At 38.0% G+C, this 25734-nt stretch overlaps 1 long non-coding RNA gene across 2 annotated transcripts in view; it reads right to left on the bottom strand.

Annotated features, from left to right (window-relative positions):
* The window catches only part of LOC308194183, an 87149-nt gene that overhangs the window by 19585 nt on the left and 41830 nt on the right, over positions 1-25734 (bottom strand). For both annotated transcript variants that reach the window (XR_013950364.1, XR_013950365.1), the window contains exon 3: positions 15929-16074. This is a non-coding gene — a long non-coding RNA (uncharacterized lncRNA). The remainder of the gene's footprint in view (positions 1-15928; positions 16075-25734) is intronic.

The following is a 25734-nucleotide window of genomic DNA, read 5'->3' as shown; positions in this document are numbered from 1 at the left end:
AGGAAACTCAGCTTAGGATCTGTGAACAAACTCTACAAACTACTCAGCTAACTGGTATCTAACTAAGAGAGAAGTTACTACAAAAGCTTCAGTTCTCTTTATTGCAGGGGAAAGTGGGAAATCCAGTCTTCCCCAGAAGACTGCAAAAATGAGTCACTCCAGATGGAGGATATTACATTCCTAATTAAAGAGCACATACAGTACTTCATGTTTTTAGTGCTCTTAAACAATCTCACTGGCCATAAACATTATGCTAATGTGCCTGTTGCGGGGAGAACCACTTCTGACAGAGACAGTATGTGTTTGGGTGAATAGCAACAGCACCACTCTATGAAGTTTTCTTTTTCAGAGATAGCTCTCCTTATTTCCAGAGAAATCCAAAGCATCTGCCAAGAGGCTGCAAGACATGAATTATGATGCAAAGCAATAACATACACATTAAGATCATTCACCTATTTTAAAGTGAACTTAAAAGTAACTAGGTCTGTGAAGTATGCACTTCATTTTACTTCATTGCTTAAAAGCAGAACTGGATAATGTTTAGAAAATTCCAAGAAGAATGGCATATCTTTTATTAGAATTGATATTATGTATGCATACAAATAAAAGAGCACCATGAAGCATGTGTAGAAGTTGCTGGTTCAAACAAATCAAGAACAGGTTCAAACAGGACCCATAGGTAAAGATACTGTGGTAAATTCTTTGTTAGGCTATGTGGGTATTGTATCAGTGAAATAAATGGATTTATTTCAGTGCAGTCAGGTGGAAAATTTTGCCAGACACCTATGTTATCAAGGAGAGGATACTATATTGCTTATGTTCCATAATCCTGGGATAATCCAGGACTGTAATTTGCTGGCTGTTTGATACACAATTTGGGGGAAAAAAAAAAAAAAAAAAAAGCCATTTAAGCAGAAAGTAGGACATTCTCAAACAAGAACCAATTGTTAAATGAAGACCTGAGATCTGTCTTGGAACATGAACGACTGTTCATTTTCATTTTCGTAATTTCCTGTATGTTCTCTCAAGGCATTTTCTTAATATGTGGGGTATAGATTTGAGACTTATCACAAAGGAGCTAATCAAAACCTAGTTCTACAGCTTCTGGGCAAGGATCTTACACCTTATGTTGTAAGACAAGAGCCATCTCCACCACCATCAGTGATTAAGCCAAATACACTTCCTCTAGATATGTGACCAAGGAGTCAAATAATTTTCCTGTGTTATTTGGAAAAAGAACGTTAAAATTTGGGGCACAGGTAATCTAAGTTCGATTTTGCTCCATCTTTCCTATTGAGAATGTTCCAACATAATTAAATACATCTGAATTATAGCAGGCACTTGCATGACATTCACCCAAGAGTATCCTGATAACTAAGTTGAGTTATAAAGTCAATCCCCCTTTCTCCTCTCATACCCAATTGTTATTTAATATATGAAAACTGGAATAATTGCAAAAAGTTAAAACAAGAAACATCTGGCTTTCTATAGCCAACTGATGCTAGGAGGCCATGACAAACTTTAGGACCAGAAAATTCTCTCTTTAAAATGGATTTTCACTGAATTATGTACTACTGTGAATTTTATTTTGTTATTAGACACCATATCTCAGCTGAAATTAGGCATTCATGTAATTTCTTTTATATGCACAATGATATGCATCATCGGTAACAATAAGCTTGATTGGTTTGTTCAACCAAATTTATTACCCTGCATGATGACTGTCCTTTCTCGCCTAATTTCAGTCATAGTCTTCAGCTTTTGTGAAACAGTATCTGATTTAAAGCCAAATTTTGTGAGCAACTCATATTTAGCCTCACCTATCATACTGATGAATTCTGCAGCAGAAAACTCTTGCATATCTTGATTTGTAGGTAGAATTGGTTCTTTGTGTTCTATTGTAATCAAGTGTTCTGCCGTAATCAAGGACTTTAAGTCACTATTTAACCTGAAGAATTGCTACCAATGGAAACAGAATCTATGTGACTCAGAATTTAAGCATGCTACCAATCATTACATTGTTTTAATTATGGTTAAATAGATTTTTCATGAAAAAAATGAATTCATTGCCTTAAATGGACAAAATGGAGGAAGTATGCACTGCTGTTGGAAATATTATAGTTTAAGGATGGTAAAATATTATGGGATAAGTGCTAAGGTAGTGTTTTCATCTTTCAATCATTTTGAACAGCTTATTTAGGAAAATATCTCTGTTTTCAATGCCAGAAGTGGCAGCATTGCTTGTATGCTGCAGCACCTTGCAAAGGCCCAGGCCTACCCCAGTCTCCCTGTGCCACTATGGCACTGGGCCAGGCCTGGGTGCAGGGGTCTCTTGATGCTGCTTGTGGGATCAGTGTCTTCCTTGCATGGGACAGATTTTGTACCAGGCACCCCTTGGTGGCCTCCTCAGAGGGGTCTGTAGCCCTCAGGCATGTCCCAGTTTGTCACCCTTTTGGGGCCTCTTTGACCTTTTGAAGCTCTCCCACCCAGGTGTGTCAGGGCTTCTGGGCCTGGTAAATTTGCAGGCCCCACACTGACCCTTGACTTCTGTTTCATTATCTTATATTCATGTTTAAACTTTAACTATTCATTCCATTGTCTCTTATTAAAGAATGCTTTATCTATTTTATACCAATGCTTTTATGGATAAGTATATTTACTTCATAACTGTATTTATATGTATAAATATAAAACACTGTATCAATGTCTAAATTATATATTTACAAATATTCATATGCATAATTTATATATATATATATGTAGTGTGTACAAATTAAATGTACATATAAGTATTTTTGTATCTGAGCACATGCTGGGCCAAAGGCAGCAGGCATTCAGGCACAGGGGTGCCTGAGAACACCTGGCTATGGTGGCATCAAAAAACAGCCATTGGCCAATTGCAGACCAGTACGAAAACACAGGGGCTGACATATAACAAAATGTCATTCCTTGCCATAAACAGTGGCACCTTGCACCCTATCACTTACTATCTTGTGTATCAATTGTCTCTATCCTACTGTGGTGCTGTGAGCATATGGAAATGTCTAGCAGGTGAGAAAAAAAAAAAGAAAGGAGTGAAAGGCGGCTGTCTTAAAAGTATAGAAAGGTAATAAACCACGTATCATTTGAATAAATGACAGGTGGTAATCCTGTTTATTTAGAGCAGCTATTTCTGTATAATTACTGCTATATAAAGCAGGTTAATTGCTGTCATAACTTCAGAAGTCATTGGAAAACTGTTGTCAGAATCTTTCAAAAAAGAATGAATTAAAAAGTAATTATCTATGCATTGAGTAATTTCCAAGGTATTTCTATCACTGCCATTTACTGCAATAATTACACAACACTTCTTCTAATGTATAGATATTTGAAAGTTTGGTCTCCTGTAATAAACTCAGACAATTTTTAACTCATCTTTGACTGCTGTGTGTCTTAAACATGTGCTTTCTGAGTCTTTCAGCAAAAACAGTAGAGCTATTCATGTGAAGGGAACCAGGGATAAAACTTAAGGAAACATGATTTTGTTCATTACCAAAACTTCAGTCGGTCTTCTTTTTGACATGATTTTGATGGAAGGAAATTTTCCATTTTGGTGAAAGAAAGAAAGAGAGAAGAAAAGAAAGAAAGAAAAATTAGAAAGCAGCAATTCAAAAGATGGGTTCATGCAAACTTCGTCTGGGGAGCTGAATCCTACCTTTGCTTCTGTCACAAGATTTCTGCATAACATCAGTTTGGCAAATTATTTTTGGAAGAGTAAGACATACAAGGTAGTTGTTGTGGTTTAACCCAGACAACCCCTGGTACAAAAAAGACAGGGAACTCCTGGAAAGAGTCCAGCGGAGGGCCACAAAGATGATACGGGGCCTGGAGCATCCTCCCTATGAGAAAAGGCTGCGAGACCTGGGTCTGTTCAGCCTGGAGAAGAGAAGACTGAGAGGGGATCTTATCAATGTGTATAAATACCTGAGGTGTGGGAGACAGAGGGATTTGGCCAACCTCTTCTCAGTGGTTTGTGGGGATAGGACAAGGGGCAATGTCCACAAGACAGAGCACAGGAAGTTCCGCACCAGCATGCGAAAGAACTTCTTCACGGTGAGGGTGACAGAGCACTGGAACAGGCTGCCCAGGGAGGTTGTGGAGTCTTCCTCTCTGGAGATATTCAAGGCACGTCTGGACGCCTACCTGTGCAGCCTGCTCTAAGGAACCTGCTTTGGCAGGGGTTTGGACCCGATGATCTTTCGAGATCCCTTCCAACCCCTTCGATTCTGTGATTCTGTGACTACTAGGAGGAAAATTATCCTAGCTGAAACCAGGAACGCAGTGCTGTAAGGCTCAACAAGATTGAAACATGTATGTTTTCAAGAATTGTTTTTACATATGTTCATAAGCCTCACTGTGACCCAATTCCATGCAGCCACCTTTTGCTTATATGTCCCCCCTGCAAAACCTCCTTTTACCACTGCAGCAAGCAACGCTGGGATCCTTTGAAAAATTTACACGACATCACATATGGTGGGAAAGAAAGACATCTAAGTAATCAGACCAGGCATAAAGTATCATTGTTAGTCCTATCTTCTAGTCTTCAAACTTTTAAAGCATGAGCTGCATCTGAAACTTTTTCTCTGAGAATTCATAGTTGCCTATACAGGTCAGCCCCTAGGATTCTCCAGCAGGTTAGCAGATAGTTAGATCTGGCTTTGAGACAAACTTCTGACAGCTTCTGCTGTACACATACAGATGCAGTTTCTATGCCTTAGTACCTGCATCTGTTTAATGGAATTAATAGAATCCCTGTCCTCGTTCAAAAGGTGCCATGGTGAATTAACTGCTTTCTTGTGTGAAGCACTCCAGTACTGTGGTAATAAAGAAGAACACCTGAATAAACTTCAGTTCTCCCTTCAGAGAGTATTTGAACAATGTGCAGTCAACAAGACATGGCACTGCACAGTGTACAACATGAACAAAATATCAAATTAAGGTTGTAAGGGCAACATTTAAGCTGACATTGTCTGCATTGTGAATTCCTGTCTGTGCAACCTTAATGTTGTTTTAATATAGTTTGTCAAGATAATGCTTTTATTAAAAAATACTAAGTACCCAACCATATAAAAACATTTCATTATTTTGTTAATGTCAAAGTCAAAAGAAATATTGAGATTTCTGATGCAGATAGCTATTTTTTATTATTTTTTTTAAGTGGACTATACACAGCTCTCTTGAGTATCTTAAACGATAGAAGAAACTCCACCCTCCTACAAAAGTCTTTGTGGAATCATCTGTGAGTGTATTTTGGAAGGAAAAAGAATTACTAATATCACCTTCAGATTTTAGGAATATGCTCTTGTCTTCTATTTTACAGAGGAATTAGAATTTATTAATTTACATGACTACCCTTAAGATGTTTTCTTTATGGATGTTTATTTGTGAGAAGGTTCTCAAATGGTTTATACTGGTGTTATATTCACTAATAATAAAATGAAATATGACTTGAAACATTCTATAAAATTTATTTTTAGGGTGATTTTGACATACTGCCTTCTTTTAGAAAGAAAATGTGATCTGTATGTATACAAGCTTTTGCATTAGGCAAACAAATATGGAATCTAGAATCCAATTTGTGAATCTAGTACTGTATGATTGATTTCAATGAGAACAAGATTTAGAATATTTACATATAGCTGTAACATAAAATTTTACTTGTAGTCCTGTCTCTGTAACTACTAATGCAAAGATCACACATGATAAAAAAGAAGGGATGAAACAGCTTTTGCATTTCTTGCAGTAGCATTAAGATATAGCAAAAGTAATAACTTCCAAGAATCCTGGCTGGTTCATCAACAGCTGCACTTAATTTACCCTTCTTCTAATTAGCAGTGCTTAAAAACCTATCAACTGACATTTCTAATCGACAGTGTACTCTGTGATTATAAACTGATTAAACTCCATGATCTCTTAATCCCTTATAAATACTTCTGTCACCTTTTCAACAGAAATTAGTCAGAATTATTTCCTATGCATGTATGTTGTGCTGTTTTATTCAGCTAAATGTCAATTCCTAAACTGAACTGCAATAGCCCATTTATTATTATTATCTAGTCACTATGGCAGATATTTCTGTTTATGTTTCTATATTTAATAAAGCAGTAAGTCTGACTGAAGATGGATTAAAAAGAGCAAATAGCAATGTCTTTCTGTAAGAAAACACTTCCTGAAGTACTGTCCCACAGAAATAGTACTACTAGGATTACAGTTGCATATTCACTCAAGCTCAGATACCCTAATACAAGTGAAAGCAGCTGTAAACATCTCTCTTAAAACAGCCAAGATGGAGCCTTTTTCAGACAGCTCTTTGAATACCAGACTCTTTTGGTTAGTTTTTCTGTTACTCAGAGAGTATTACATCTAATCCCTTTAACCACCTTTTACAGCAAGTATCATAGAACCACAGAACCTCAACCACAGGTTGAGGTTGGAAAAGACCTCTGAATATTGTCCAGTTCAACAGGGTCAGCTAAAGCAGGCTGTATATATATAAACAAAACAAAACAAAACAAAAAAGGGAAAAAAAGTGTCTGCCTTTATATGGTACAATGCAACTTTTATACTCTTGTGGTAATTTGATGCAAACTGATTTAGTGCATAGCTAGTATGTAGCTTATATTAATAAGTATGAATCTCCCGTATCCTCAATTCATGGTATTCAAGCATTTAAGTCAAGGAGACACATTCAAAAAGAAATGCTCTTTTCTGAATCCAGTTTTTGGAATTTCATTTTCATAATGCAAATCTGAGAATAATCAGACTGAAGGTCATGTTCTGAATATAATTATGGTCACTATAAATAAGTTATGAAAAACACTGATTTGAAGCAAAAGATGCTCAATTCTGATTTAATTTTAAAATTCCCTTTAGGCCATATTCTATAAAATTAATCTTTCATCTCTCCGATATAATCCACAAAAATTACTTTGTAAAAATAATAATTTTAAAAACATTTTTTTCTTTCTCTTCCCTCTCTGCTGCCATTTTTTTTCTTTATACATGTGTGCTTTCCCATGATAAGTAAAGGGTTCTGATTAAAGAAATATAATGGAGATACTCAAGGCACGTCTGGACGCCTACTTGGGCAGCCTGCTCTAAGGAGCCTGCTTTGGCAGGGGGGTTGGACCCGATGATCTTTCAAGATCCCCTCCAACCCCTTTGATTCTGTGATTCTGTGATTCTGTGATAATCCAATCAGGAAACATAAACAGTACTTGTTTACTCAAGACCAAATACAACTTGCAAAACACTTCAAATAACAAATGATTATAGTGAACTTTCAGACAGTACATAGGTAAAGTTATTTATAACTATGGTAAAATCTTAAGAAATTGCAATCTATATGGCAAATGCTATTGCAGAAGGGAAGACAGAATACACAGAAAATTCACAATATCTTTTACTAAATTTTGAATTTGCCTGCACTGCATCAACTTTCCTTTGTACAAAACTGCTATCAAATAGAGGTAACAGATATTACATTGTAAAGGAGTGCTCTTTGCCAAGACAAGTTGTGGATGCCCCATCCCTGGAGCTGTTCAAGGTCGGGTTGGATGGGACGCTGGCCAACCTGATCTAGTGGCAACCTGATCTATGGCAGGGGGTTTGGAACTAGGTGATCTTTAGGTGTCTTCCAACACAAGCAATTCTGTGATTCTGTGATTGAAATATTTCTAGAGTGGAAAAATACAGAATAACTGGAACAAGGATTTTCAAATTCTACCACCCTCTATTTTCTTCTACCTACCCACCGAAGAGTCCATCCAGACTGAGGTGAAAGAATACTGTATGCTACTTGTTTGGTTGTTGGTTTGGTATAAAAAAACACCTTCCCTCTACCCCCACCCAAGTCAGTTCTGCAATCATAAAGTAAAATATTTTACTTTATGTACTAAATATTGGGTTTGTTTCTTTGTTTTCTTTTTAATTAGGGCTGTCTTTTGCAATAACTCAGTCAACAATATCACAGTAGGAATATACAAGATATCACGGTTCTTGTGGGAAAACTGGTTTTCTTACTTGAAACATATCAGCGGAAATGCTTCATAACTATCAAGACTGTACTCTTACAGTATAGTTTTAAAAAGGCTACACACACTACAAATACAGTTTAGTTTATAAGATACAAAAGTCACAAATTTGGTATCATTATAACTTCAGTGCACATATGATGACCCCCAGCCCTATAGTATCTAATAAACACCAGAGTTAGGTTCATGTGGAAGGAGTATGGATGGAGAATGAAGAGTTGTAAGTAGAGTCCATGAAGACTAGTCTTAGTGAAACCAGAAGCAGAAGCTGATGCATCAGACTGCTCGTAGACTGGAACATATATATCCTGGGCAGAGTCTGACTTTATATTGTGCATAAAATACAAATATCACCATTTTTTGCCCATAGTTTTCATGAAAACAGAGATTGAGTGCAAAGTATAGACAAAAATTGAGGTCCATAGCCTTGGATGCAGTAAGTGCACTGGAGTTCCCAGGTTCTGTCCATATTTCCTCCTGCATAGATCTGAGGGGCAATGGCTATGTCCTGGTCTATTTTTCTTTGATTACTCTGTGAGCCAATCAATATTGGACATTGTTTCCCATTTTCAAAGTCATCTACAGTCATCTGAATTACTCCTGTTTCTTGACTGAGTACACTAGGACAAGAGATTGTCCTAGTGAAGAGGTGTCTGGTGTCCTAGTCTCTTGTCCTTAGACAAGAGATCACTTGGACAATAGCAGAATTTGATCCAGGCAACTTCAATTTACACACTGAGTATACTTCAGTTTGCAAGCAAAGAGCAATTCTGTGGTCCCTGAGTCATGAGAAAATGAAGAAAGTTAGGTAATAAGCAGCAGATCTGGGAAGCAAAATTTTGTTTCTGTGGAAAGAAATGGTGAACATAAATTGGAAAAAAATGTGGAATGAGTTGACTGAATAGATTGGTACAAATCTTGAGTTTCCCTATTTAGTATCATTCCACTGTGGAAAGCTTTGTATTATATGCTTTGCTGAATGTAGCAAAAAGCCTAGCCTTTAAAAGGTGAACTGGAATTGTAAAGGAACATTGATTTCAAAATCATAATGCTGAACCAAATGTGGTGATCTAGGGACAGCATGAAAGGAGGGCTCTACCTTAGCAAGGCTTTACTTTTTCAGGATTCTCTGAAGAAGTATTAAAAAAAAAAAAGCATAAAATAAATAAATAAAATAAAATAAAATAAAATAAAATAAAATAAAATAAAATAAAATAAAATAAAATAAAATAAAATAAAATAAAATAAAATAAAATAAAATAAGTAAATAAAAAAAAAATCTGTTCTTGTATTTCAATTCCTTTCGGAATCCCAGAACAGATCACAGGGGACATCTTATGCCAGCTTTCTGACAGTCACTTGTCACAGCAGTAAACTCTCATTGGTTTCTGAATAAAACATATGCCCATTCTGGAGTTCTCAAACTCTCCACATTATGTCAAGTGCTTGAAATTTAATAGAGAATGTTAACTACATTCTGCTTGCTTGCCAGAGCTTAAGCTAGTTACGTTTTTTTAATCCATTTTTGATGAAATAATTATTTATTTGTTTTTATATTTCTATTACAGCTAAAGGCACCCTTTAGAAATTCCCATCTCTGAAAGACAGCATTGTTGAAAGCCTATATGTGGTCAAGGAAAATAGGGTTGTGCCATAGCCTTGTGCCATAACAGAGGATAAACAAGACCCAAGCCTGGATGGAAACAAGAATCAGACAGATGGGGAAGGGAGAAATGGAGACGGCAACAAAAAAAAATCTCATTTTTTTTGTGTCCATAGAGACTAGGTGCAGCAGCCAAATATTTTACAGTTACTATAATTTTACGTTATTTTGCAATAAGTTTTATAGTTCCTAGCTCAACTATAAAACAAGAGAAAGATTTGTTTATTGGGAGTAATTCTAACTGCAAAGCAGAATGTCTGTCATGATCTCTTGACATTCAGCAGGACCTCATAAATTCTATTCTAACAGAGCTGAATAATAGGCCAATTAAGGTCATTACCCTTTAAATGCAGAAAAAGTTTAGCAGACTTTAAAACCCCTATGATCACTCTCTCTACTTCACTCTTCATGTCTGACTCCTGATGCACAGGACAGAACCTGGATTTGTTAAGCATCTTTAAGTGTCCTATTGCTACAACCTCAAGAGTGAGATCCCAAAACTTCAAGCCCTGCTAGTACCCTATTACATTTTTTTCTGGTGGGTTTTCAGCCCAGATTACTCCTCTGATTACAATTGCATAAATGTCTCACAAATAGAGGTTCAATATCTACAGATGTACAGATGTCTCAACAGCTTGTTCTAGGTGACACTCAAAAAATTCTGATGGCCAAAAGTTAATTCCAGAATTCCCAGCACCTACACCTGCAACTTCATTCCCACCCTACATTGAAATTGGTACTGTCATCTTGGCTTATTAGTATTTATTTTGATTTTCACTACATCTTCTAGGAGTCAGAAGTGCATTCTTAAGTCTAGAAATTCACATCTTAAGTTCATGCATTCCACATGAATACTCTCAATCAAAGTGAAAATATTCCTAGAAATGATCAGTACTACACATCAGTTTAACTTCCATTTTAAACTCCTTTGTCTATTTTTGAAATACAGGCAAATTTAGAAGAGGAAAAAAAAAAATAATTAAAAAAAAGCCCTTTTCAACAGGAGCTCCAAGTTACTGGACATTACTAATGGAATTGTGGAAGCAATGGAGTCATCTGACATGCATCCCACTGAGTCAAAGCAAAGGACAAACTAGATTTACAGTGTATGATTTATTCTTATAGACTTCTGAGGTTTTTAAAGTCTTGGGACAGCAAACACCTTATAAGGTTTTATGAAACTGGGTGCGGTTTGGGTTGGTTTATTTGGATTTATTTGAAGGAGGGAATGCAGGTAGAATGGGACAGAGTGAAGGGGTACTTGATTCAACGGTGTCAGTGGTAGAATACAGGGGACAGAAACTGAGAAGGTCTCTTGGAGGAAAGTCAGTGAAAGTGGAGCTCATACACGCTGACAGCATTGTTCTTCATGCCAGCAAGCTGGTACCTTGGGTAGAGGAAAAATCTAACCATCAGACTTTCTCACTGTCTCAGAGCAACACAATACAACCTTATTAAAAAATCAAGCAGTAAAGAGGATGAAATGTTAATTAAGGACATGAAATTCAAAAGTTGGATTTGAATTAAGTTTAGTTTGTATGTTTTTCCCTGAAAAGATAAACAAATATATACAGTCAAGTAAACAGAGAAGAATGGTTAGGGAATTAACTTTAAAGATGAATTAATGTTTTCTTCCTGCAAGATGGAATGCCATTGTCTACATTGCTGTCATTCTTTAAAGTTTCTTTTGTCCCAAGACTGGCACAAGCATACTTAGAATTCTCCAGGCTGTCCTCAAATCCTCATTCATGTTAATCTATTTGGTTGCACTTCTGAGGAATCAGTTTCTTCTCCAGTTCTGTGTTTATGTTGAGCAACATTGCTATGATCTGAGAGGATCAGAACCCTGGACAGGGTCCCTCATTTCCCACATCGCTTAATCTACATTTAAGTTATAAAAACCTTCTTAGATATATAGAAGCTTTAGCTAAAGACAATGGAAAAGAGTTAATGCAAGGAAATAAGTGTTCCAGTGTTCGGTAAATCATCAAATTAGTCAGTTATATTGGACAGAGTGAATTAGATTCCTTACACTTCTATATATTAAGAGTAATCTCAGGAAGAGTAAAGCCTATTTTAATAGTGTTCTTAAATACAGTATAAAAACACATTGCTTCAGCTTATATTGCCACTAGAACCTGTCAAAACATTAAATGTTCTTGTTAGAGATGATATGAATATTGAATATGTTGTCTCCATTTAAACAATAAGTAAAAGAAGGCTTATATTTGCATGTGACCTTTCATGTGCCATTTCAAAAAAAAAAAAAAAAAAGAAAATGTCAAAACAGAACACAATGTACAAAATATCCATGTAGACCAAAGTTATGAGGCTGTTCAGAATAAGACACAACCTGGATGTTTAAGCAGTAGCCTAAGAGGAAAAGTATTACTTAGTATTTAGCTCTGAATGAAGAAGAGCCCCAGACAATCCTCAGTATCCTGCAAACTGTTAGGAGTTATTTACTGTTTAGTCTTCCCTCCAGTCCATTCTCCCCTTACTTTACAAAAGTGCCATGCTTTATTTCATAAATATTCCTTAGGGGAAGATTTTCAGTTAAACTTCTTATCACTGATTTAGGCTTAGGTTAAATTGAAGCAAAAACTAAACTCAGGCAAAGCCCCCATTTTGTTCCTGGTCATTTTCAGTTACTACTAGTATTTGAAAAGAAGCTGCACAATCAAGTCCCCATAGAGATAAAGATATTCTTCCAGATACAAATCAAAACAGACTGCTTCCTGTTTTGAGAAAGTGGAAAAACAACTGTAACTCAGTCATAATTCCCTTCTTGACCTACTCCCTGGGCACTGCAGCAGTGCATAGCCCACATTCAGGACATAAAAATTCACCACATCACCCTTAATAATTGCTATGGGCCTTTGTGATTTGTTCTGTCATTTTATAAATAAGAACAAACCCATGGTGCCCTGATAACCGAATCAGCATTTACAGCTTTGATCCTGTTTTCAGTGTAGTATGTATGATAACCTCTTGGTACTGCTCCAGTCCCATATGGTGCTGCAGTATTTCTTTTTCCTTGCTGTGCATTTATAGAATACTAGAGAAGGTACAGACTTCCAGCAATAATAAAGGTCATTTAAACCCTGAAAGGCACTTTCTCAAAGAAGCATACTTGAAACACGACTTAATGTGAAGAAAGTTACCAGTAAAACAAGGATTTTTAGTAAATGTCAAGAGATATAAAATTAAAGCTATCTCCTTGGATATTACTGTTTCACAAAAGTCTTCTCTGGAAGATACTGAAAATGAAAACTACTCTAAATTTTGTGGCTTTCATAAGTAACTATTTGGATTAAAACTTCTACAAATAAATATTTTCCAACAGGGAGGTGAAAACAAATTACTTGAGTCCATTGTCTACTGGTTCTTCTCTCAGTGGTATTCATTATTTCTTTAACAGTGATTTGAAAAAATGATATTAGTACTTTGCTGGTACACTTCATAGGTAACTGCTGAAAGAAAAGGAAAAAGATGAGAAGGAGCCGGTGCTGTTTGAATGTTATGGTACCATCGAACATATTCCTATAGAATTAAATAATACTGCCTAAAAAATATTAATAATTCAACTATTTTTATAGAATAAATGTCTAAAAAAACAGATCCTCAGAAATGGCTTGCAGGCCTTTGCACACTCAGCTGCAGTAATAACTCTTACTACAATGTCCTCCAAATTCGCAAGTAAATTCTTTACAGTGTGATGAAAAGGAGTAGTGTCAAATTAAGGTAGAAAAACATTTATGTCCCTGTGGACAGCACTGGTGAAATCAGGACTAGAATGTATTTCTGAAATGGGCCCAGGAAAACAAGTAGACAGTGAGAGAACACCCTGTAATTATTATGTGATTATAAAATAAATCTATCATGTCAGGTTTATCAGACAAATATTCTTTTTATTTAAGAGGCTGAAAAGTGACTTAATCACAGAACATATGAACATGAAAAAGGCATTGCAGAAAAGGAAAGGCTGAATGGCTGCAAAAAGAATTTGGAGAAAGCCAACCTTGAAATAATCCTGAAGTACATATAAATATTGGAACAGCCTAGTGCAGAAGTTGGTAAACTCATTTGTATTGGCATCTTCAAGACGAGACTGCGTATCTTTCTAAAAGACATGTCTTCAACAAGCTTTACAAATCCCCCTACCTTTCCTCCCCAAGTCTCTGTGTGCTAGACACAGTTTTCACATTTGGTCTTACCTCTAATAGTGCATGGGTATATATACCTATAATCTTACTATTTAAGGGATATTTATATTTAATAGACTGTTTCAGCTTGTCAGTTCCTTGTCAGTAGGAAGGAACTATGAAAGCATAAATAACATCTGCCTAGAATTATTTCACAGAAGAGTGATCATTTTCCCCATTTTGAGATTCCTTGTGAAAATTTCTGAAGAATGAGAACCCTAATCAGTAGAATCACAAAATCATAGAATCACAGAGCATCCCAAGTTGGAAGGGAGACACAAGGATCATGGAGTCCAACACCTGGCTCCACACAGGACCACCCAAAAATCAGACCGTGTATCTGAGAGCATTGTCCAAACACTTCAACTCTGGCAGGCTTGGTACCATGGCCACTGCCCTGGGGAGCCTATTCCTGTGTACGACCACCAGTGGAGAACTTTTTCCTCACACCCAGCCTGACCCTCCCCTGTCCCAGCTCCATGCCGTTCCCTCAGGTCCTGTCGCTGTCCCCAGAGAGCAGAGCTCAGCGCCCGCCCCTCCGCTCCCCTCATGAGGGAGCTGCAGGCCGCCATGAGGCCTCCCCTCAGTCTCTTCTTCAGTGTACTTAAAGTGTACTTAGACTACCTGGGCAGACAGAACAAATAAGCTATATGAAACAATATCAATTATATTGCATAAAATTAAGAATTAATAAAAAAAAAAAAAGAAAGGTTGCCTAGTGGGACGGTTAGTATTCATCTTCTCTTCAGTGTACTGTCTGCTTTGATTCCCAGAAGCAGCATTTTTAGAAGAAAGTTGTTCCTCAGTTAATGAGCCAAACTTTCTACTGTTTAATCTCTAGCCATGGATCATTTCAGATCCCTCAGATTGTTCTCTATAGGAAGTTTTTATGTGGATTGTGCAACCTAAAAATCCACTCCCCCATTGCCTCTTCTTTCTCCCTGCAGCTTGTTGGCTGATTTTCCCAGCCCTGAGATTCAACCAGCTGCAGGAGTTTTGCCAGCTCTGGACCTGGCAACTGCCATCACCTGTCATAATTAAGCCTTGCTGCAGTCAATAAGCAAGACTGGTTTTTTTAGCTTACCTTTTAAAAAGGGATTCCTCAGAGCACAGCTAGCAGATAGAAAAACAATCTGTTACTGAAGGCAGGTAGATAGAATTCAGTGAGGATGCTTTCCCAGGCAGTGGGAGATGCGGGCTTGGGATCTGTCTATGGAAAGAAGGACCTGGTTGCCAAGAGCAGGTGCGCTAAGAGGAACCTCTTCTGTTATTGAAGCTGCTCCAAAACAGGGTTGAGTGTTTTAGCCACAGAGTTACTTTAGTTAAGGCATATAATCAGGGAAATATCTATTTCCACCACAGTATTTTTGTCAGACTAGCTTATTACTTGCAGTCTGATACCAACATTTAGGCAGCTTTATATGCACCCATTTGCTCTAGGGCAAATACAGAGACAGGTGTCAGAGAAACAACTGTTTCAAAACTATCAGAGGTACATAAATTATGGAGTGAGATATCACTGAGGACCTGAATAGTAATCCCTAAAGTTGCATTATTGATCCACTCCTTTCCTAAGTTGGCAAAAAGAACTAGAACAAATAGCAGCCACCATGGCTAGTTTTGTCTGCAGGCAGTTTCACTTGCTAAGGTCCAGGTGGTGTCTAAAGACAAGTATTCCCTCACCAATTACTCTGTTCATCTTATTTTTATTATGACTAAAACATCCCTAATTGTCTTGAGATATCTAGCTGTATAGTTATTGACCCTTCCTATTGATTCTAAGATGGATCGATAATGTAAATCTACAAATGTAATACTGTAGGATTAAGTGGGGGGGAAGCCCTAAATGAATGCAGATTATCTCTAGTGATATTGAAGTATTTCTGCTTGCAAGAACATAAAATCCTCTTGAATTCAGATTTGGCAATATTCATGACATACTACACAAATAACATCAAACCTATTTCCATCAACTGAAGAAGACTTACCTTGGAACTTTTTATGCTGTGCTTCCTACTGACAAAAAGCCCATACAATACTAACATGCAGTAAATAAATGTTGTTTGTGAGAGGTCAACAATTGACAGAAAAAAAAGAAGTTTTAAGTAACATCTTGTCAATAGCAGAAGGACACCTGGAAAGAAACAGACAAAGCTCTTGTTATAAACAAGGTTTAAAAAAAAAAATTCCATAAGGTAACAAAACAGACCTATGCTGATGAAATAGATAATTACTGACAATGACTCAGATGATAATGATAGAGACTGTGTCTCTAAGGCATAGGCACACATCTAGGCCAAGATAACTTTCAGCTTGCTCTTATCACATAAAATTAGCAGTAAAAGAGGTTCCCTAGTGACACTCTTGCAGAAAGTAAAAAATAAGAATCTGAGGGAGGTGAGCAATTTTGGATTTAAAAAACTCTTGCAAGGCAGTTGTTGGGAAGAATACTTGGATTGGATAAGACTCCAAAATTTTCTTATCTTATTTGTTGTTTTTACTTAACATCTTAAACAGAGAGCATTCTGAAGAGTACACGAGGGAAGAAAAGTCAACTCCTGTTACCTTGGCCAGGAGAATTTTATGTTTTATACATCAGTAGGGAAGAAATCCCACAACTTGAAATCTTTTTGCATATGCCAATGTCTCAAAGCCTGATTGAGTAGTAAAGAACAGCAAAAGTGGAACAGAATAAATTATACAAGCAGCAATACTCATGATTATACACAGAAATAGTTTTGTTTGTACTTATTTATTCATACTGAAATCAAGGCTATCACTCCATCAAAAATAACCTTAAGAGTTCTGCATGATAGAAGCTGAAGAGCTTCTGTGCTCATGAGTCACAGCAAAAATCCTCAAGCTGATTATGTTTGGGAACAATGTCTAGTGGAAAACACTGCAAGTGTGTGCAGGTAGCCCATGGTAAACAACTGATTCACTGCAAAGTATTGCAGGTCATCTGAGCCAAACATTTTACTTGGCCTTTTTTCAAGTGCTGTCGATTTTCCCTCATCTTTGTTTGCCAGCAGGAAAGAATAGAAACTTAATAGAATGTTGGTTTGTTGCTGGGATTTTGTGTGTGTGTGTGATTTTAAAGAAAATTGTACCCCAAAGTAGTGAGTCACAATAGTTAATATGTTAATGCACAAGCTGCTGCTTATTCATGCACCATGTCATAATGCAATGATATTTTTCACACCTTATGAAAGGAAGGAGCAATTCCATTATGATTACAGAATCCCTCATCAAAATCAATGATCCCAGAATCTGGAGAACAAATTGACATCGTCCACATCAATAAGCTGTCATTTGTTATTTTTCTCTATATCATTAAGATGAGAACCAAAACTGCTAAGTCAGTGCAATCAACTGGTTGTCCTACCCAAGTAATTACATCACTGAAAAACTGTTGAGAATAGAAGATTTGATGAAGATGGAAGAAAGTAATGAATGATTTCAATGTCACCCACCCTTTACTATCATACACACTGACACAGGAAAGTATTCAAAAGGCAGATTTTGAAACTCAGAAAATAGGAATTATAGCTTTAGCACAATCTTATATATAGATCTTGAAATATACTTGGCCAATGTATTCTAAAATGCTGGCAGAGTTTTGAAGCTGGAAGGCTTGACTGGTTTTCCTAGACTGCAGCCACCCATGCTTTTCTTTGAATATATCTGTGTGCAAGGCACCTCAATTTTAGAGATCCCCAAAATACCTTCAGAAGGTACAGCACAGCTTGGTGCTGAGATGAAATACTGCCTTGGGCCCTAAAAAGAAAAGCTACACTAGTACAGTTGTGCATAAGTAGTGCACTCCACTGGTGTAACTGAACAATCTTTGGTCCCAGGGTGGCATTGCTTTTCATCTCTGTGGCTGTGGGTGCTCTCTAGTGGGTTGTCCACCTTGGGCAAGGTTGTCAGAACGTTTTCATGTTGTAGTACTAGATCAATGTAAGGAATAAATTGATAACCACTGAACTGCTAGCTTATCTATCTTCCTCCTGTACATTTAGTAGATAGCATCACAATAACATTCCTCACTTTCTATGGCATCCTAAATACAGTTGTATTACTTTCTAGATAATATAGATGTAGATAAAACTCTCGCTGAAAACACAGTCGAGGTAACCAATAGGAAAGCATGTAGAAAATTGCTGATCAAAAGTCCTTCACAAAATATGAAAGCTTTGAATGTCTTCTTAGGTAGCTGAGTATACATAAACTATGGAAAAAAAAAATCATGAGTTTCAGTTTTTGAATGTAATGAGGTCTATTTCTATATTTTATTACAGTTACTGTTGCTAGGACATATTTATGGCACAACCTTCTTTCAGGAATAATTAGAGCTTAATCAGTCACATTTCAGAAGGTGGATATTTTATGGAATATCTTCTTTAGCAAACTTTTAATTATTTTTAATGATGCTAGTAACATTTAGAGCTGATTTTTTTTTTCCTTTAAAATTATAGACTCCTCTTCTACTGCTAATATCCAAATGCAGCAGGTAGAACCAAGATGAAAGAAAAAAAATACTGCAGCAAATTTAAATGAAATCACACTAACTTTGAAGGCTGGTTAATTGAATTATAAGGAAAAAAAGAAAAAGCAACAGAAAAAGAAAACACCTCCATTTCACCTCCATTTATATGACTTGATATGAAAACAGAATGCATGAAACAGCTATTATCTGATAATCAGGACTAAGTATAACATGATCTTAATTTTTATAGGGACTCTTCAGGCAATGTTGCCACAAATAATAAATGTGAAGACTAAATATCATGTCTGATTTCATGTTTATGTACATAAACTAAGGTCCTGACCCACTAATACTGGTAGTAATAGGGACAGTAGTTTAAGGTCAAAAGTTTCTGTTCAAAAGTGCATGGCAATCTGCTGAGACTTTCTGAAATGCATAGGAAAACTCCCAGTTCATTTTTAAACTTTGTCATTAAACTATTTTCAAAATGAAGTTTGAACTGTGCCAGCTATAGTTTATGACAAGCTAAATTAGGATTATATTATCTAAATATGAAAATAATTTAACAAGCTATTTGTTTTTCACTTGCTAAGTGGGGTTTTGTGAGATATCACCTGGTAAAGAGCGCACTGGGAATTGTTACAGTAGAGACAGAGGCTCTGCTTTGTTTGTGTGCTTTGCACTGTTGCAAAATCCAGAAGAAAAAAAAATGAAACCATTAAAATGGTAGGAACAAGAATGTGAAATGCATCTGAACTCCCACACTTGTATGCTTGTGTTGCCCTGCCTACTCTTCTTCCCTTTTACTATTTCCATATTGGGTTTCTAATAGCCTGGGAGCCAGATTGTTCATGAGAGAAGTATTGAAAGCTTTTAATCTCAACAAGGTCACGGTTCAGATTCAGCCCACGTTATCCTGAATGGTTCCTTGGTGACTGAGAGCAGTGCAGAATGCAGTTTGGCAGTACCAGTCTCCTGTGCTGGCTGACATGGATGCCTTTAATTGGTCCCTTAACATACTACCAAAATTATCATAAAATGACTCTCTTGCTAACAGTCTTAAAGCAGAGATCACTGCAGACTTTTACCATAACTCAGTTCCTAGGGCAGTAAATGTAGCATTTACACAAGCACTAAATTCATTCTTGAAATGATTGCAGAATGAGGTTTTCTTTTTTCTTTTTCTTTTTTTTTTTTTTTTTGGGGGGGGTGGGGGGAGAAGGAGTTCAAAAGGAAGTTGGTACGGGCCTGAAACCTTAAAAGCCAAGGTTCAGCTCAAAACATATTTTATGGTTGAGTTATTTGAGTTATTGCAGACCATTTAAATTAAGGATTTAGAATGGAATTGCTGACACAACCTTAACTCTAGCTGTTTGAATGACACCACTATAATTATATGAGAATTTAATGATTTCAGCTGCAGCTGAACTGTCAAGCAGCATATGCAAACAAACACCAGCATTTATACAGGCTATGAGTGAGAAAAAAGTAGTAGCAGACCTGGATAAATACACTGATGGAATCTGGTGGAAATTTTGATAGGAAAAAAAATCAAGAATATTTCAGGCTATAAATAAATACCACCTTAATTTCCTTTTAGAGTGAAACAGAATAAAGAGTCACGATGCAATTACACAGTCCTCCTCTCCCTTTATATAAAAAGCATGTGAGACCATCCAGAGAAATACAGGATGTGTTAAACTACAGACTGACGAGTGACTCATCAATAAGATAAAAATAGGTTTAAACTGAGAAACAGGAGCTGAGAGAAATGGGCTTGGCAGTGATCAGCAGACAGGGAAAAATTGAGAGATGAAAAAAGAAGTAGGAAGTACTGTTACAGAACATGTATTTCTTTTCTATAATTCTTTCCTACACCAAATATTAGCTAGAATGTTGCTAAATACTGTTAAGTGTCAATATAAAGTTTATCCTGTCATGTTTTGAGTCTTCTTTTTTAATTAAGTTAATCAGTGGAAATTTTGAATGTAATTTAATTGCACAGTAGGGTTCCTAATGTCTTCTACCTCACACTGCAGTATAGAATTGATTCAGATAGTTGTAGGTCAGCATCTTTCAGGCTAGCTGCATAATTTGAACAAGTGGCCTTCTACAACTTTGGGATTAAAATGAAAAAAATTCTTTGCTGAAACTACTGTCACAGTGAGTATGTGGGAGCTGGAGGGTGTCCAGTGATGCCGTAAGACATTCTCTCTCCATTGTGTCTTATATCACATCCTGTCTGAGGCATGGGTTATTTTTTTAGTTCTATGTTTCACAGCACATAGTTGAAAAGACCAGAACCATGACTGGAGTTTACAGTAGAGTCTTACAAGAGTTACACTAGCACTGTGCACTTGTCCTTAGTTTAACAGGTAGGTCAGTGTGAGGTCTACACATTCCTTCAGTCATAGTGTGAGTGAACAGCATTCCACAAAGCTGAAGCTACGCTGAAGAGCTGTATTAGCAGATGATGAGATTTCCTAACTTGAGCTGAAGCCCTTGCTCTTTTACAAATTCAAAAATCAGCACTGCTTGAATTTCAGCAAAGCTGAAATCAGAAATGCCTAGCTCATGACAATATTTCAGTGGTAGCTTTGGGAATCAGCAAGAGCTTTGTTGGTACATAACTTGACTTTCTTATCAGCTGAGGGAAGTGAATGAAATTCATAATGTTTATGGTGTAACAGAAGAGAAAACAAAATGGTGTCTGCATTTAAGCAGTCATTATATGGGTACTGATATAGACACAATATGCAAGGATCGGGTTTTTGCACATTTGGTTTTTTACTACTGCTCAATCATCTCCTTGTAAGTGAAGGCGCTTTCAGGTACTACCTGAAATTCAATAGATATATATTCCTAAACAAAAATACAACAAGAATCTTCTAATGCCAATCTGTTGTTGTGTATCAAGCAAATCTGCCATGAATGACCTCCGGGTGACATACTTTTGAATGACAACTTTGACATACCTTTGGGTTACTTAGAAACACTGTAGATAATTATGAAATTTGTTCTCATATGTAAGACATACTTAGACTAGGAAAATAAACTCATGGTTATGATCAATTTTGCAGTTTTAGTTTTTTACTCCATGAAAATTTTTAGAAGTAGTAGTTTACTGTATCTTGTACATAGTTATTATTCTGATTGAATACAGCTAAGGAATCTGCTTAGTGAATGTTGTGCACTCATATTCCAAAAGCAAAGTTCATACACAGACTTTTTTCAAAATAAATATAAAAATCCCTTTAAGTTATAACCAATTTATTAATTTCAATTCTTGTACAAGTAACTTTGACCACTACTCTCAGAATTTTGTTTCCAATTAAAGTTTCTGATGTATAATTACACTTCAGTTATATAGTTTTCCATTGTAATTGTTCAGGTACACCTTCTGTGACTTATTTGTCTGCAAATTCACAATCCCACTTCACACTTTCAGGGGTGCGTTTAGTATGTGTAACACTTTCTAAAGCAAATTTTCAAGAATTCTTCTCAAATAAGACTACTTTCTTGGAGAATACAGTATATCTATTCATACTTTGTAGTGCTAGTTCCCTTCCCCTCCCCTCTCCCCCTTTGATTTTTTTTTTTTAATTTTTAATTCTCTCCATGAGGCTTTACCTAAGCCTGGCAAAAATTCCTGTGCTATATAACTTTTTTTTTCATCAGATATTCTGATCCTCTTACATCAGTGGGTAATTGCACCCTTACTGATGATTCCCAGAGGCTTTTTGCATTTGATTTTGAACCCTTCAGATCAGAGACTGTATCATTGACTGTATTTTCTGATTTCCTTATTTCCTCTTCAACACGGAGAGAAACCCACAAAGGCATAAAGAATTCATAGACAACAAACAGGAAACACTTCTCTTATTTCTACTCTCATTAAAAATAATATAATTCTCTCCCATTTAAAAAGAAAATACAAGTTTAATGGCCTTATCAAGAAGGTTTTAAGAGGATAAAGTTGAAATGTAAGCAAAGCATAGGTACTTGGGCAGAACAGGCTGGACCCTAAACATATCTACGCAACCTGTTTCCTAATTATGGAGTTCTCTAAATTCTACAGTTCTTCATTAAAGCTCCTCATATCTACAGTTTTGCTTTTTAGTATTGTCCTGGTTCCAGTTAGGACAGAGTTAATTTTTCCTCATAGTAGCTGGTAGGATGCTATGTTTTGGATTAGGATGAGAAGAGCGCTGATAACATGCTGATGTTTTAATTGTTGCAGAGCAGTGTTTACACCAGGCCAAGGACTTTTCGGCTTCTCGCTCTGTCCTGCCAGCGAGCAGGCTGGGGGTGCAGCAGGAGCTGGGAGGGGACAGACCCAGGACAGCTGACCCAAACTGGCCAAAGGGGTATTCCATACCATCTGACGTCATGCTAAACAATATATAGGGGTGGCTGGCCGGGGTGGGGGGCCGGCTGCTCGGGGATAGGCTGGGCATCGGTCAGCGGGTGGTGAGCAATTGCATTGTGCATCACTTGTTTTCTTACACATTATTATTATTAATACTATTATCATTATCACTATTATTATTATTATTATTGTTATTATTATATTCCTGTCTTAATAAACTGTCTTTATCTCAACTCACCGGCTTCACTTTCCCGTTTCTCTCCCCCATCCCAGAGAGGGAGGGGGTAGGGTGAGCAAACGGCTGTGTGGTGTTTAGCTGCCAGCCGGGTTAAACCACAACAGTCCTTTTGGCGCCCAACGTGGGGCTCGAAGGGTTGAGATATCGACAAATTTGACCAGAGTGTGTTAAACTAAAATTGGTATAAGTATTGGACCTGCTTAATAGTTGCTAGTCACGATGTTGATTGCCTTAATCTCCAGTCTGCTGTGCCTGTTTTCCAAATTGAGTTTTATAGCGCGTTACTTTCTGTATGTGCTCCCTGTTGCACTGTTTATCCTTTCCGGGCCCTGGTTTAAGATTGTTATGGTACTGTGCGGTGTAACAATGGCTTATGAAATGATGAAATATCTGGTCACGACTCTAACCTGGTATTTGTACTCAGCACTGACGTTGACTCTATACTTTGGAAACCATATCTTGGAAACTATTAGCAATTACACCTATTGCCTGTTTTCGTTAGGGAGCCAATCTGTGAAGGGGACAGGGGAAGACATGTTTCCCTACCTGTTCACTCTCCCTTTCTCCTTCACCACCCTCTTATCCCCCGAGCTAGTTACGGTGGTTCTCCGAGATGCTGAATATCCTTGGGATACTCAGACCAGCCTGCTCTTGTTGTTATGTCTCCTGAATGCGCTTCAGGTTTTGTGGAGGGTTAAACAGCTACTTAGGAATCTCATCCGGAGATCTGTCTTGAGGCGGGATAGTTGCGAGTGGCAGGGAGTGTGGGAGGATATGGGCAGGTTTCTAGAGCAGTGGTCACCTCCAGTGTTTTGGACATTCACCCCTGAACAACTGCAAAATCCTAAAAAGCTGGCAGAATGCTTGAAAAAAAGGTGTCATGACTCTGGCAGTTCCAAAGTGACACAAATCACTGTAGCGTGCTGGGGTCTGGCTTGTGCCTATCGAGCTGCAATTGATGCTACTAGCAACCTAGCTCCAGCCCCTGCAGCCGCTCCAGCTCCAGCCCCTGCAGCAGCTCCGGCTCCTGCAGCTGCTCCCACTCCTGTGTCTGGGTCAGAGAAACGAGCTGTAGCAGTGCAAGTTGACCCCGCAGAGGGTATTCCAACCCCTGTGGCAGACCCTGTGGCTGGGTCAGAGAAACGAGCTGTAGCAGTGCAAGTTGCCCCTGTAGACAAGGTGAAAAAATAGTATAGAGACTCAGGTCGTTTAGAACGCAGACTGTCTTCTGCGAAGTCTGGGCATAGTGAAGACGAGGCTAGGCCATCAAAGGTGCAGGAGACTGAAGATGAGGATGGGGATGTCGAAAAAGCAACAGTAACTACCCGGACTCTATACCAGCGTGAGCTACGAGATGTGCGAAAAGATTTTGGTCGCTGTATAGGTGAGCAGCTTGTCACCTGGCTGCTCCGGTGCTGGGACACCAGAGCCAATTATGTGGAATTAGAGGGCAAGGAAGCCAGGCGGCTGGGATCCCTTGCTAGGGACGCATGCATTGACAAAGCAATTGGAGATGGAGCACGATCTCGCAGCCTCTGGAGGCATCTCCTGTCAGCTGTGCAGGAAAGGTATCCCTTCAAGGAAGAACTTGTATGTCTACCAGGAAAATGGACCACCATGGAGAAGGGACTTCAGTACCTGAGGGAACTGGCCGTACGGGAAGTAATTTATAAGGACCTAGATGATGCACAAACATCCACAGATCCAGATGCAGTCCAGTGTACACCACCCATGTGGCGGAAGTTTGTACGGAGTGCACCATCATCATATGCCAGCTCATTGGCAATACTAACCTGGAAAGAGGAGGAGAATCCCACAGTGAATGAAGTGACTAAAATACTCCGGCAGTACGAAGGAAATCTCTCCTCTTCCCTACAGGCCTGTGTCTCGGCTGTGGAGAAACTCTCTGAAGAGGTCCACCAACTTAAAGAGAATTTATCTTCCCCTCCACCTGAACGAACCAGTGTCCACCAGCTAAAAGAGAATGCTTTGGAGAAACTTTCTGAAAAGATCCACCAACTTGAAGAGAGATTATTTTCCTCCCCACCTGTACAAACCAGTGTCTCAGCTATTAGGGGTAAACGTTCATCTATGCAAGGAAGACAATATGGTGGGCACACACACCGCGCCACCCTGTGGTTTTACCTACGTGACCATGGAGAGGACATGAGAAAATGGGATGGAAAATCTACTGCGACCCTAGAGGCACGGGTACGTGAATTGCAAAAGAAAACAATTGGGAAAAAGGGGTTCTCTGAAAAGTTTGCTGCTCCAACTTCCAGCAGGCAGTCCTTTAAACACAGAAACGAAGATTCTGACCAGGACTAGAGGGGCCCTGCCTCCAGCCAGGGGTGGGAAAGGGACAATCGAGTTTATTGGACTGTGTGGATTCGATGGCCTGGCACGTCAGATGCACAGAAGTATAAGGCTTTAGTAGACACCGGTGCACAATGTACTCTAATGCCATCAAGCTATAAAGGGCCAGAGCCCATCTGTATTTATGGTGTGACGGGGGGATCCCAGCAGTTAACTGTATTGGAGGCTGAAGTGAGTCTAACCGGTAATGAGTGGCAAAAGCACCGTATTGTGACTGGCCCAGATGCTCCGTGCATCCTTGGCATAGACTATCTTAGAAGAGGATATTTCAAGGACCCAAAAGGGTTCCGCTGGGCTTTTGGCATAGCTTCCTTGGAGACAG

This window comes from Anser brachyrhynchus (genome assembly GCF_964034855.1).
Source record: "Anser brachyrhynchus genome assembly, chromosome: 4".
Taxonomy (NCBI): Eukaryota; Metazoa; Chordata; class Aves; order Anseriformes; family Anatidae; genus Anser; species Anser brachyrhynchus.
The sequence above is the reverse complement of the archived record's forward strand: the minus strand, read 5'-3'. Positions and strand labels throughout refer to the sequence as shown.